Source organism: Citrus clementina, unplaced genomic scaffold (assembly GCF_000493195.1).
Source record: "Citrus clementina cultivar Clemenules unplaced genomic scaffold, Citrus_clementina_v1.0 scaffold_8, whole genome shotgun sequence".
NCBI classification, from domain to species: domain Eukaryota; kingdom Viridiplantae; phylum Streptophyta; class Magnoliopsida; order Sapindales; family Rutaceae; genus Citrus; species Citrus x clementina.
In genome coordinates this window covers 1,811,855-1,822,611 of record NW_006262022.1, presented here as the reverse complement: position 1 = coordinate 1,822,611, position 10,757 = coordinate 1,811,855, and positions in this window count along the sequence as shown.

The following is a 10,757-nucleotide window of genomic DNA, read 5'->3' as shown; positions in this document are numbered from 1 at the left end:
ATCGATCGTAATTGTTAATAGTTTTAACTAATAAGTGATTTAAATGTTAATAATAGTAATGTCTGATAAACTTCCACAAGTGTTTCTATGGATTGAAAACATTTGGATTCTGCAACATATTACGTTTTATACCCTTGATGGCCACCACGATCGAAAGGTTTAATTTAAACAAGTGATTGAAAATGAAACAGAAATGATCCAATCAGCATAAATTTAATAATTTTGATTGATTGTAAAAATTGCAATAACCAATTAAGGGAATTGGCCTAAATTTTGGAACTTGTTTCACTTTGAAAAGTTCAAAGATTCATAACGAACATCACCAAATGAGTGACATTTTTATATCTAATGTATTAATACACAAACAATGAAGCAATTTTACCCTTAATCTCAACTGTAACTAGCATATTAAATGTAGTAGTATTTCACTAACTAATTAACGATGCAGAACATTTCCAATGGCATGGCTTTTGCTCCTTGGGTACAACAAATTCTCCTCAAAGGAACAAGGCTTATCTTCATCAATTCTCCCTATCTTTCCAACGCCAACACTGTAACTCTTTCGCATAGTAGTAGCCTCAATCACCTCCGTTTGCCGCTGTAGATTCAGCCCCACCTCCCGGCCAATAATCCGCTTACACGTCGCCTGTCTTAACATCTCTCTAAGCTTTTCGTCATCCCTTGACTTGGAGCTGCCATAACTGAAATTCTTGGGCACATGGGAAACATGTGGAACCGGACAGACCACCGCGCCGCCTCGTCCAACGTCATTGGCACAGCCATTGAAGCTGTTGATGTAAGAATCCCTAGCATTCCTTAGAAGCAAGACAGGTGATGACATAATTTACATGAATGTGGTTTTCTTTTTTTCCTTGCTTTTCATGGTCAATAATTAATTAACTGGGACAATTTGAGATTGAAGAAATTGGATTCTAAAAAGTGTGAAGCAATACATGGCTTAAGAAATCAATGATTCTGTAAATTTATACTGCGCTGGCTCCTATTTTGATTTCATTTTGGGTAACGGTAGCATCTAAGGCAAATTTGGGCTGCAATTTTGGACGGCAAGAAGGCTATGGTAACTTACATGAAGACAAGTCTAAAAGCATTATAAAATTGAATTAAGAAATGAATACGAACAAGAGAATAAAAGAACTGACACCAGGAAAAGGAGAGTTATTAGTTTTCATATGGTTAGCATTGAACAGGTCTTATGATGGTAACAAGAAGACGATGAGAGGATTATTATTATTAACATTGTTTTTTAAAGCTACGATGAGTGAAACTTTGGAGCTTAGTGTTTTGGGCTTCATCTTTGTTTGATCTTCGCTATTTGCCTCATGCCTGTCTTATTGCCGGTTCCCGACTCCTGAGACCGAGCTAATTAAGTTTTGGGAGCTTCTAATACATACATTTTATAAGTTAATCTTCTCATATAATAGATAATGGAGTGGATATTTCGGCATAACAACTAGTCCATGAAAACTGTAAATAACTAGGGCCTTTTTTTTTCTAATGATTTCTCAAGTATTTAAGAAAATGTTTTTTGATTGATCAAATAGACTCCCAACTCCTATAGTAAATTACCGAAATATTCTTTTTTCACTATATATTGTGATGATCAAAATTTAGATTCAGTACTCTATTGGTAGGTTGGTCAATTTAATAGGGGACAGGGACTAACTTGTTTGGTCAAGGACAAATAAAACCATGTCTTAATGTATTAGAAATTATGTAGCTATCAATATTCCCTTTCGTAGTTACCAAAAGCAACAAGTGAAGCATGGGGGCAGTATATGTTGAGGCTTATTGGGTCCCTAAGAATTAAAGTTCTGCTAAAAAATTTGGTCTCAAATGCTACACGTTAACAAAGCAAATTAAAATTCATGGACTGCATATTTCGGCTTCTACAATTCAAAATTAAAATTCATTCGTACACCTTATATTTCATTTCCAATCAGAAACGTAACTAAACCAATTAATGGATTCTTATTTAGAGAATCAATTCAAATATTCCTCAAAATCACAATCAATCTCAATTCACCAATGTATGACAGCAATACTAAAAATTTCTCCCGAGAGCACAACTTCTGCTTCCAGCATAAATCATATCGTCTTCAAAATAACAAGGCTTGTCCTCATCAATAGTTCCAATTTCTCCCAATTCAACACTGCTGTAGCTTCTCTTCATTGACCTATTCTCCAACTTTTGTCGTTCCAACTCTTTTTCCGTCACATAATTCAAGTCCTCCTCATTTCTTATTTTATTATTGACTGCGGCTGAAGCTTCTCTAAATTTTTCCTCGCTCCTTGAATTCGATTAATTGACGATAAAACTCCTCAGTAAATTCGATACTTGTACCCCGGGGCAGGTCATCACGCCACTATAACTGATTATATTTGCACAATCCTCCATGTGAAGCCTCCATGCTCTTCACAAAGAAGTCTCTGGCCTTGTGTAAAATCTTTCTGGGTTTTTCCATGTAGTGCTTGAACTTGCTTTGCATGTTTGCTTTGTTTCTCATATTTTCACCTATAATTAATTTTTTTTTGTCAAATAGACTATAAATTAACGGAAGAGAGGGAATGCAAGAACTTGCAATTCGAATTTTGAGTTGAAGAAGAGAGGTGAACGGTGTATTTTTATATAACTAATAGAAAGAAGAAGTAAATATCAGTTGTAATATCATGTAATATGAATTGTACTCTTGAGCAATAGTTTCATGTAATAAAAAAAAAAATAGAAAGAAGAAGTATGAAGTGTTAAAAATGGAGTCTAAAGGAAATTTGGGAGCTGATAGTGTGTTGAGTTTTTTTGATGATCATAGATGGCCGGTGACCTGCTGCTTGGCAAATATTTCAAAATTATAAAGGTTAATATAAGGAGTATTTATATTTAAGGAATAAGTAGCCTAATTTTTACTTGTTCTAGAGAATTTTTATTTGAGGACAAGTAGCTTAACTTAATCTCGAGTTCAAAAGTTAATGACCACCGATCAGCTTCTCCTAAAACAAGAAAAATACTATTAAGCAAGCCAATGAAAAAAAAAATATTAAACTAGATTAAACTAAAAAAAATTATAAAATTAGAATGCAATAAAGAGGTTTTTCTTTATTAATATGAGTGTAGACACACAACATTAGATGCAAAGCTAATAGAAATCCTCAAAACATAATTAATATTATGATTCAAATTGCCAATTCCTTTTATTATTTTGCTTTTTTTAAAGAGTTTTTAATATTCTTTTTAGAGATTTTTATTATTTGTTTACTTAATTTAAAAGCTAACTCAAGAGTTGATTAGGGCTACCTCTCATTTACATTCTTAGTTCATTGACTAATTTCAACTTATGTGAGATATTTTTCCTATCAAATTTTGGCAACATATATAGATTAAAAAAACAACAAAAAACAAAGTTGACATTATTTAATGAGGAGCTCCTTCTAATTAATATCACATATTTACCTTAAGGTATAGGGCCAGTTTAGTAATGTTGTACCTTTTAAAACAATTATTGTTAGCTGTTCTATAGAGATAATTGACTATGAAGAGAACCAGTTAGATATAAAAATAGCCAATGGGCCAGGCAGCATGCTGCACGGCACGAGCACGTTTCAGTAGGGCACGCGGCACGCATGTGGCCCGAGCTTAGAATTTTAGGCATGCGAGCCTTAAAAGCACAACACGATTAAAGATGGGGCAAAGCACAACACACACGTAATAAACACACTTCATTGGTGGGCTAGTGCGACCCGTGAGCCATCAATAGCATGTGAGCCAAAATATATCAAAATAATTTTTTTTAGTGAAAAATAAATATAAAATGTTTTGATTTTACAAATATCTTGAAATTAAAATTTTTAATTTTTTTAGCACAAGCTTTTAAAAATTAATTTAAGTCTTAGTTTAAATAAATATTCTAATTGTTTTATATTTATAATTTATTAAATAAATAAATATCATGATATTAATAAATAAAATTATAAATATCATGATTTTATAAATAATAAATAAAAAAATTTTACGACATTAATATTTCATTTGTGAAATCATAACTTAGTTAATAAAGATATATTTCATTTGTGAATAAAATATTTTTCATATTTGAACACAAAAAAATAAATTTATGAACGAAATATATTTTTATGATAAATTAAAGTGAAATTGAATATATAGTTGTGAAATTATGATAAACTAATAATAAAATGTTAATTGCTCTCTGAATAAAAATTATTGTTGCTGTTGTTATTATTATTATGCTAATAAGCTTAAAAAAGTCGAGCTTAAAAACGCAAGACAAGCACGTGGACTTTTTTAAGCATGTTGAGCATGTGAGCTTGAGGGGAAAAAAGAAAATGTTGATAGGCCTTTTTTGGACACGGCCCGAGCACACACACGAGTGGGCTTGTGTCGTTGGTTGTGCCAGACCCTTATAAAAAAAATTTGGGCGCGGCACGGCCCACCAACTTGATGGGTCGTGTTTTGCCGGCACGGCCAGTTGGCCATCTTTAGTTATATGTTTGGTAAAATTTGTCCTTAAAAATGTTAAGTTTTAAAAGCAGTAGCATGTATTTGGTAAATATTATTATTAAACCGCTATATGAATATAAATGACTTAATTAGAATTGAATAAAATTTATTTACACATTTATAACACATGTACATAAAATATTTTTTTATTGTGTATATATAATAATTGATAATAAAAATAATTTTTTATATTATTCATTTAATTTTTTATTTTGTTATCTTAATATAATTGGTAATAAAAATATTATCTTTAAAGTTAATGATTTTATTTACTAATTAATATGAATAATTTTTTATTTTATAATATGTAAGAGGATATATATTAAATTGTATTAAGTATAAAATTAATTCTCAAAAACGGATTTTGAAAAGTTACTCCTTTTATTCTTTTAAAATCTGTTGTAAGATGGGGTGATTTTGCAAAAAAATAATTTCTAAAAAAATTTATCAAATACCAAAAATTAACTTTTATCTTTTTAAAATCACTTTTAATCCTCTAAAAAATAATTCCAAACGAGCTCATAATACTATTTTCTATCTTCTCTGCGGTCCTTTTCGTCAACCCAAAAAAAAATTTTGTCCTATGCAGTTTTTTTACTTTGTAAGACTGGCAAATGGGTAGGCTTGGTAAGGGCCTCGGCCAAGCCCATGTTTTATGGTATAGGTCTAATCCTCTATAGGCTTGTCCAATGGGTCAGACCTTGGAAGGGGTTGGGCTTTCAAATTTTTTATTGTTTTATTATTTCAATATTTATTTTAGAAGAAAAATTATATAACCTCCCTTAAAAATTAAATGTGAAAACCTTACATGTGTAATATACAATTTCTAATGTTCAACATAGCACTGCTCCTAAAAGCTACCGAAACAATATAATTAACATCATATTCCAATAACACACTAGCAAATACTAACGTCATAAGTTCTGATAAACCACAATGCACAAGTACCAATGCGCAAATGCTAAGATTTTTTTTATTTTTTATTTTTTAAGTTTTAATATGTTAATCTAATTTTAAATTTAAAAAATAATAATATGTGGGTTGGGCCTAAGCCTGGGCTTCATTGGTTAAGTCCAACCTACGCTCAGTCTGTGATTGACCTACAAAATTTAGACTCAAATTCTAGGTCCATGGGGCTGGGCTAGATCTTAGATCAGCTAGGTTGACCCGTACTATTTTGTCAAACCTCATTCTTGGCGTTACCATATAGTAATTGATGTTTTATTAGGTTGGAGGTACACGCCAACACCTCCATTTATTTGGGGTACCTTTCTAAAAGCACCAAATATTCTTTTGGCTACGAATGATTCGTAGCTAACTCAATGTGTTATTTTTTTTTTCAAAATTTCAAAATGGAAAAGTTTTCGATAGAATGGTTGTAATTATATTATTCAATAAAATCATATTAGATGTTTTAATTAATTAATTTATTTTTATCATTATGAGTGATGTTAAATATCTTTAAATTTTATCTCAAATAAAGTTAAAACTAATATCTAACTCATCAAGTTCACAATAAATTCACAAGTTTCAGATGAATTTACAATTGTATTTTGTTTTGATTCTCCGTTCCCTAACCTTGACCAACTCAAAATGACAAGCATCTTCTCTCTTGGGCTAAGAAATTAAGTACCAATGCTCTCAATTTTGAAGTTTTTCTCATTTTAATTTATTTGTTAAAAAACGTTTTTTTTTTAATTAAAAGTTCTACTGTGTTGACATGTGTCCATCCCCAAGCCGCTTGCCATTCCATTTGAATTTCTTTCAAAATCAACAACTTGATTATGAAAATTTTCAAAATGTCAAAAGCTTCGATAGAATGGTCCCAACAAGATCATCCAATAAAATCACACCACATGTTTCAAATTTTCCCTATTATTATCAATTTATCATTTTTATTGTTTCTACGAGTAATAGTCAAATTTTTAACTAGCTTAAGTTGTGATGACAGATGGCAGACGCAAGGAGAATAATTGACTGAACACAAGAAGTTGTTTTCATTCACTTTCTTTTTTATTTATACGTCAGTGCATACCTGGATAGCAAGCCTATGTTGCCCTAGTTACAGCTGTTATTTATAGTGCATTTGAGATTGAGGTTGAACAGATATAGTTTAAAAGTTACAATTTTAAATTGTTTAGTAAACACTAACTGTTGTACATTAAAAGATATGTTAATATAATTTTTTATTTGTATAATAGAAAATTTATTATATATTTAATAATTTTGTCAAAATTATTATTTAAAATTTATATTTACTATATATTATTAATTTTTAATTCATAGTTATAGATTTTTTTCTATAATAATTATAATTTAAAAGGTAAAGCACCTCAATTACAAATAGAACCTTAATCTAATTGTTGTAAATCAACTGACCTAACGGCTAGTGCTATTGTACCGTACATATATCACATGATTATGGTCTTTTTCCTCTGCTTTTACCTTATCTCTAGCTAACTCTAGATTGTTCTTGAGACAATGCTGATTCATGCTCCATGTCAGTTTGGTAACTCTAGTTCACTGCCACTTTATCAGTGTTATAAGGTTCTCTTAGACATTTTAACAAACACCATTGCATCCTTATCGAGCACTTCAACAGTAATGTTAGATATCTAAAACTATATCTCAAAATGATATGTGATCAACATCAAGAGGATAATGACTAAAAGAAAGTCTAGCTCTAGTGGTAAGAAATACGTCTTTCTAAGACTCACGTCTTCGAGTTTCAATGAATGTGTAAGTAAAAAAAAAAATTTAATAAAAAAAGAAATTGGATGAATGACACGTTGCATACAACATTATTTGAGAAGAAATTTTGGGATAGAATTTGGAATGTCTAGCATTATTGTTTTATTATCATTGATTAATTTAAAAAGAAGTATATAAGCGGCAAAATTGTTAAATTATGGTGATGTAAATTTTCAACTATATAGATAACAAACAAATTTCATTACATAATTTCTTAGAACAAACGGACGTCATTATCCATATTATATGTATGCATCATGTAAGAAGTAGAGGCTGTGATTTTTATAAACACATCCGAAGCTAACTTTGGAGAAACATTCTTATATGTATATGTGTGTGTATACTCCCTTCTTCATTTCATCATCCAATTACGTCTTTTATCGTTTGGTTCCGTTTCTCTTCCAAACCGCTACATCTCTCTTTCAGCGACATACATATGTAGATACAAAAATGAGATGCAAATCTGAAATGCAAACCATGTTAACGAAAATTTTCAAAGCCCCCATTAAAGTTCTAAGGAAAGCTAGAGAGGTTTACTTAAAGGGCATGGAGAATTTGGCTGCACCAGCTTTCTGCTTGCCGAAGAGTTGTAGTGTCAATTCTATCAGAGCATGTGATAATGAGGATTTGAGGCAGCTCTTATGTGCAGCATCAACAAGAATTATGAAGGGCGAAGAGCAGCTGAATGGAATGGCTACAAATTACAGTCTTAGTGTTGGAAAGATTGGGAGAATTGAGGAGGACAAGCCTTGTTCTTTCAGAAGTTGCTCTGAAGGCTAATTTGCCTGTATCCAGGAATAAGAAGCCGATTTCTTAAGAGGAATTCTATGTAATTAATGAATAATAAATAGCAATCATATTATCTTCGTATCTCGAAGTACGTGAAAATTAAACTATTTAAAAAGATAGGTTATATGTAAGATTAGTCAGTTATATATTTTTTGTTTAGCCTAATAATAACTCAATTCTCTTATCTCATTCATGTGAGTAGATTTCGAACTGCATACTTCTTATTTTTGACATAAGAGATATTACCAATCCAACCATGACGTCCACTTAATAAATTTTCTTCATTTATTCTTGCTTTGAAGTTTGAAATATTGATAGATCTGCTATGTCTTTTCTACAAACGAAGATTAATCAGCGATGATATGAGTTTGTTTGTAACATGTTCGGGGGTTATTAATTAACACCTTGATCTCTTGCTATATTTATTATAATGGCTATGATTTCACCCCTTTGTGTTAATCATTTTCCCTAATGTTCCAAACTATTAACTTTCAACATTTTTTCTTTTATTATTTATTGCTGATCTTGTGCAAGTAGTTGCCAGGAATCGACATAATTTTCTTTTAAGGTAAAAAATTTTGATGCGTTTTGAAACATGAACGATAAGAGATGAGTTAACATCGATCAGCCATTATTTTATTATCTCAAAAAGTTAGAGATGAGCTAATATGTACACTCCATTAAGTAGTCGTTGAAGGCTGAAGAAGGAAAATAAAAATAAAAAGTGCTAAATATAGGCTGTATACAGCCATAAACGAAGAAAGTTTGGATTTGTAATTATATTTCATAAGAAAATTATCACTGCACCATCTCTATTTTATATAATATTCATCCAACCACTACAAAATTTTAACATATTCTCTACAACACATTTCTTTTTAAATTTGTATCAATTAACCACTTTTGCACTAACATCGTTAAATAATTTAAATAAAATGACAATTTTACCCATAAATAAATTTAAAAAACTATTTTATCTTATAAAAGCTTTGAAAATTAAAAAAATTATAATTATAAAAATACCCCTCAATTTAATAAAAAATAAATCACAAATAGATGTGCTTAGATGATTTTTATTAAATTTAGATTTTGCAAAATTTTAATAATTATTTTTATTAAAAATTTATAATTTTACAAAATTTTATTAAAATAACTGAATTTATTTATTAAAAAAATAAATCCCAAAAATTTGCAATTATTCTTATAATTATAATTTTTTATTAAAAAATAAAAAGTCTAATTTTGGGATTTATTTTTATTAAATTTAGAGGTATTTTTATAATTATTTTTTTTATTTTTTAAAGTTTTTATAAAATAAAATAGGCTTTTAATTTATTTAGTGGTAAAATTATGATTTCGTTTTAATTATTTAACGGTGTTAGTATAAAAGTGACTAATTGATACAAATTTTAAAAAAAAATATAATGTAGAGAACATATTAGAATTTTGTGGTGATTTGACGAACATAAAGTAAAACAAAAGTAGTGTAATGATAATTTACCTATTTCATAATGAAAGCGTGATTGTCTGAATCCAAGGATCAAAATGGGCAAGTTGTATGCAAGCCTCTTTGGCCCGTTTAGGACTGCTGCTATGGCAGCCAAACAAGGTACAACGCAGTAGTCCTAAATGAGATTTTTTTATTTTATTTTAACATTTTTAAAGATGCTACTACATGAAGGCTTAATAGTCACTTAAGTAGGATTCTCTCCAACAATAAAACCCACACGTTAATAACATTGATTGGATAAAAAGAATATATATTAACCCCCGAATTGTTTTTGGCCAATAGGCTTTTGCGACCGGTGTTAACTCATATCAGTCAATATTGACTATTGAGGGATATGATTCGAACTTCTCTTAATTTTTCTAAAATTTGGGGTACATATTTCCAACTATATCTGCGGGAGTAGATTTTTGAACTAATACTATGACAAACCTCTAAATTGTACTATAAATTATATATATTTAGGCTTCTAATAAATTTCAGATTGTATGTATGTGACAATTTAAGAAATAAAATTAACTTCAGGACCCTTTTGAATGGAGCCATACAAGAGTGATCCATGCCTCCAAATCTACCACGTACATTAAAATGATTGAAAAGTATGCTACGTTTGCGAGAAATGATAACAAGGGAGACTAAACTAATTTGTGGGAGTGCTATTAGTTATTATATAATATATCAACATCGATAATAAGTGATAATAATTTTAAATAATAATTGATTTAAATGTTAGTAATATTAATAGTTGATAAACTTCCACAAGTGTTCTTATGGGTTGAAAATATTTGAATTCTATAACATATTATGTTTTCTAGTGTTGATGATCACCATGATCGAAAGGCTTAATTTAATCAAGTGATCGAAAATAAAACAGAAATGGTCCAATCAGCATAAATTTGCCAATCTCGATTGATTGATAAAATTTGCAACAATCAATTGAGGCAATTGATCTAATTGTGTTGATTTATAAGGTTAGCGCACTGAATTTTGGAACTTATTTTCACATTGAAAAGGTCAAAGATTCATTATGAGCATCACCGAATGAGTGACCTTTTTATATATAATTTATTAATACACAAACAACGAAGCAATTTCACCCTTAATCTCAATTGTATTAACTAGCATATTAAATGTAGTACTAGCTGATGTTTCACTAACTAATAACGACGCAAAATATTC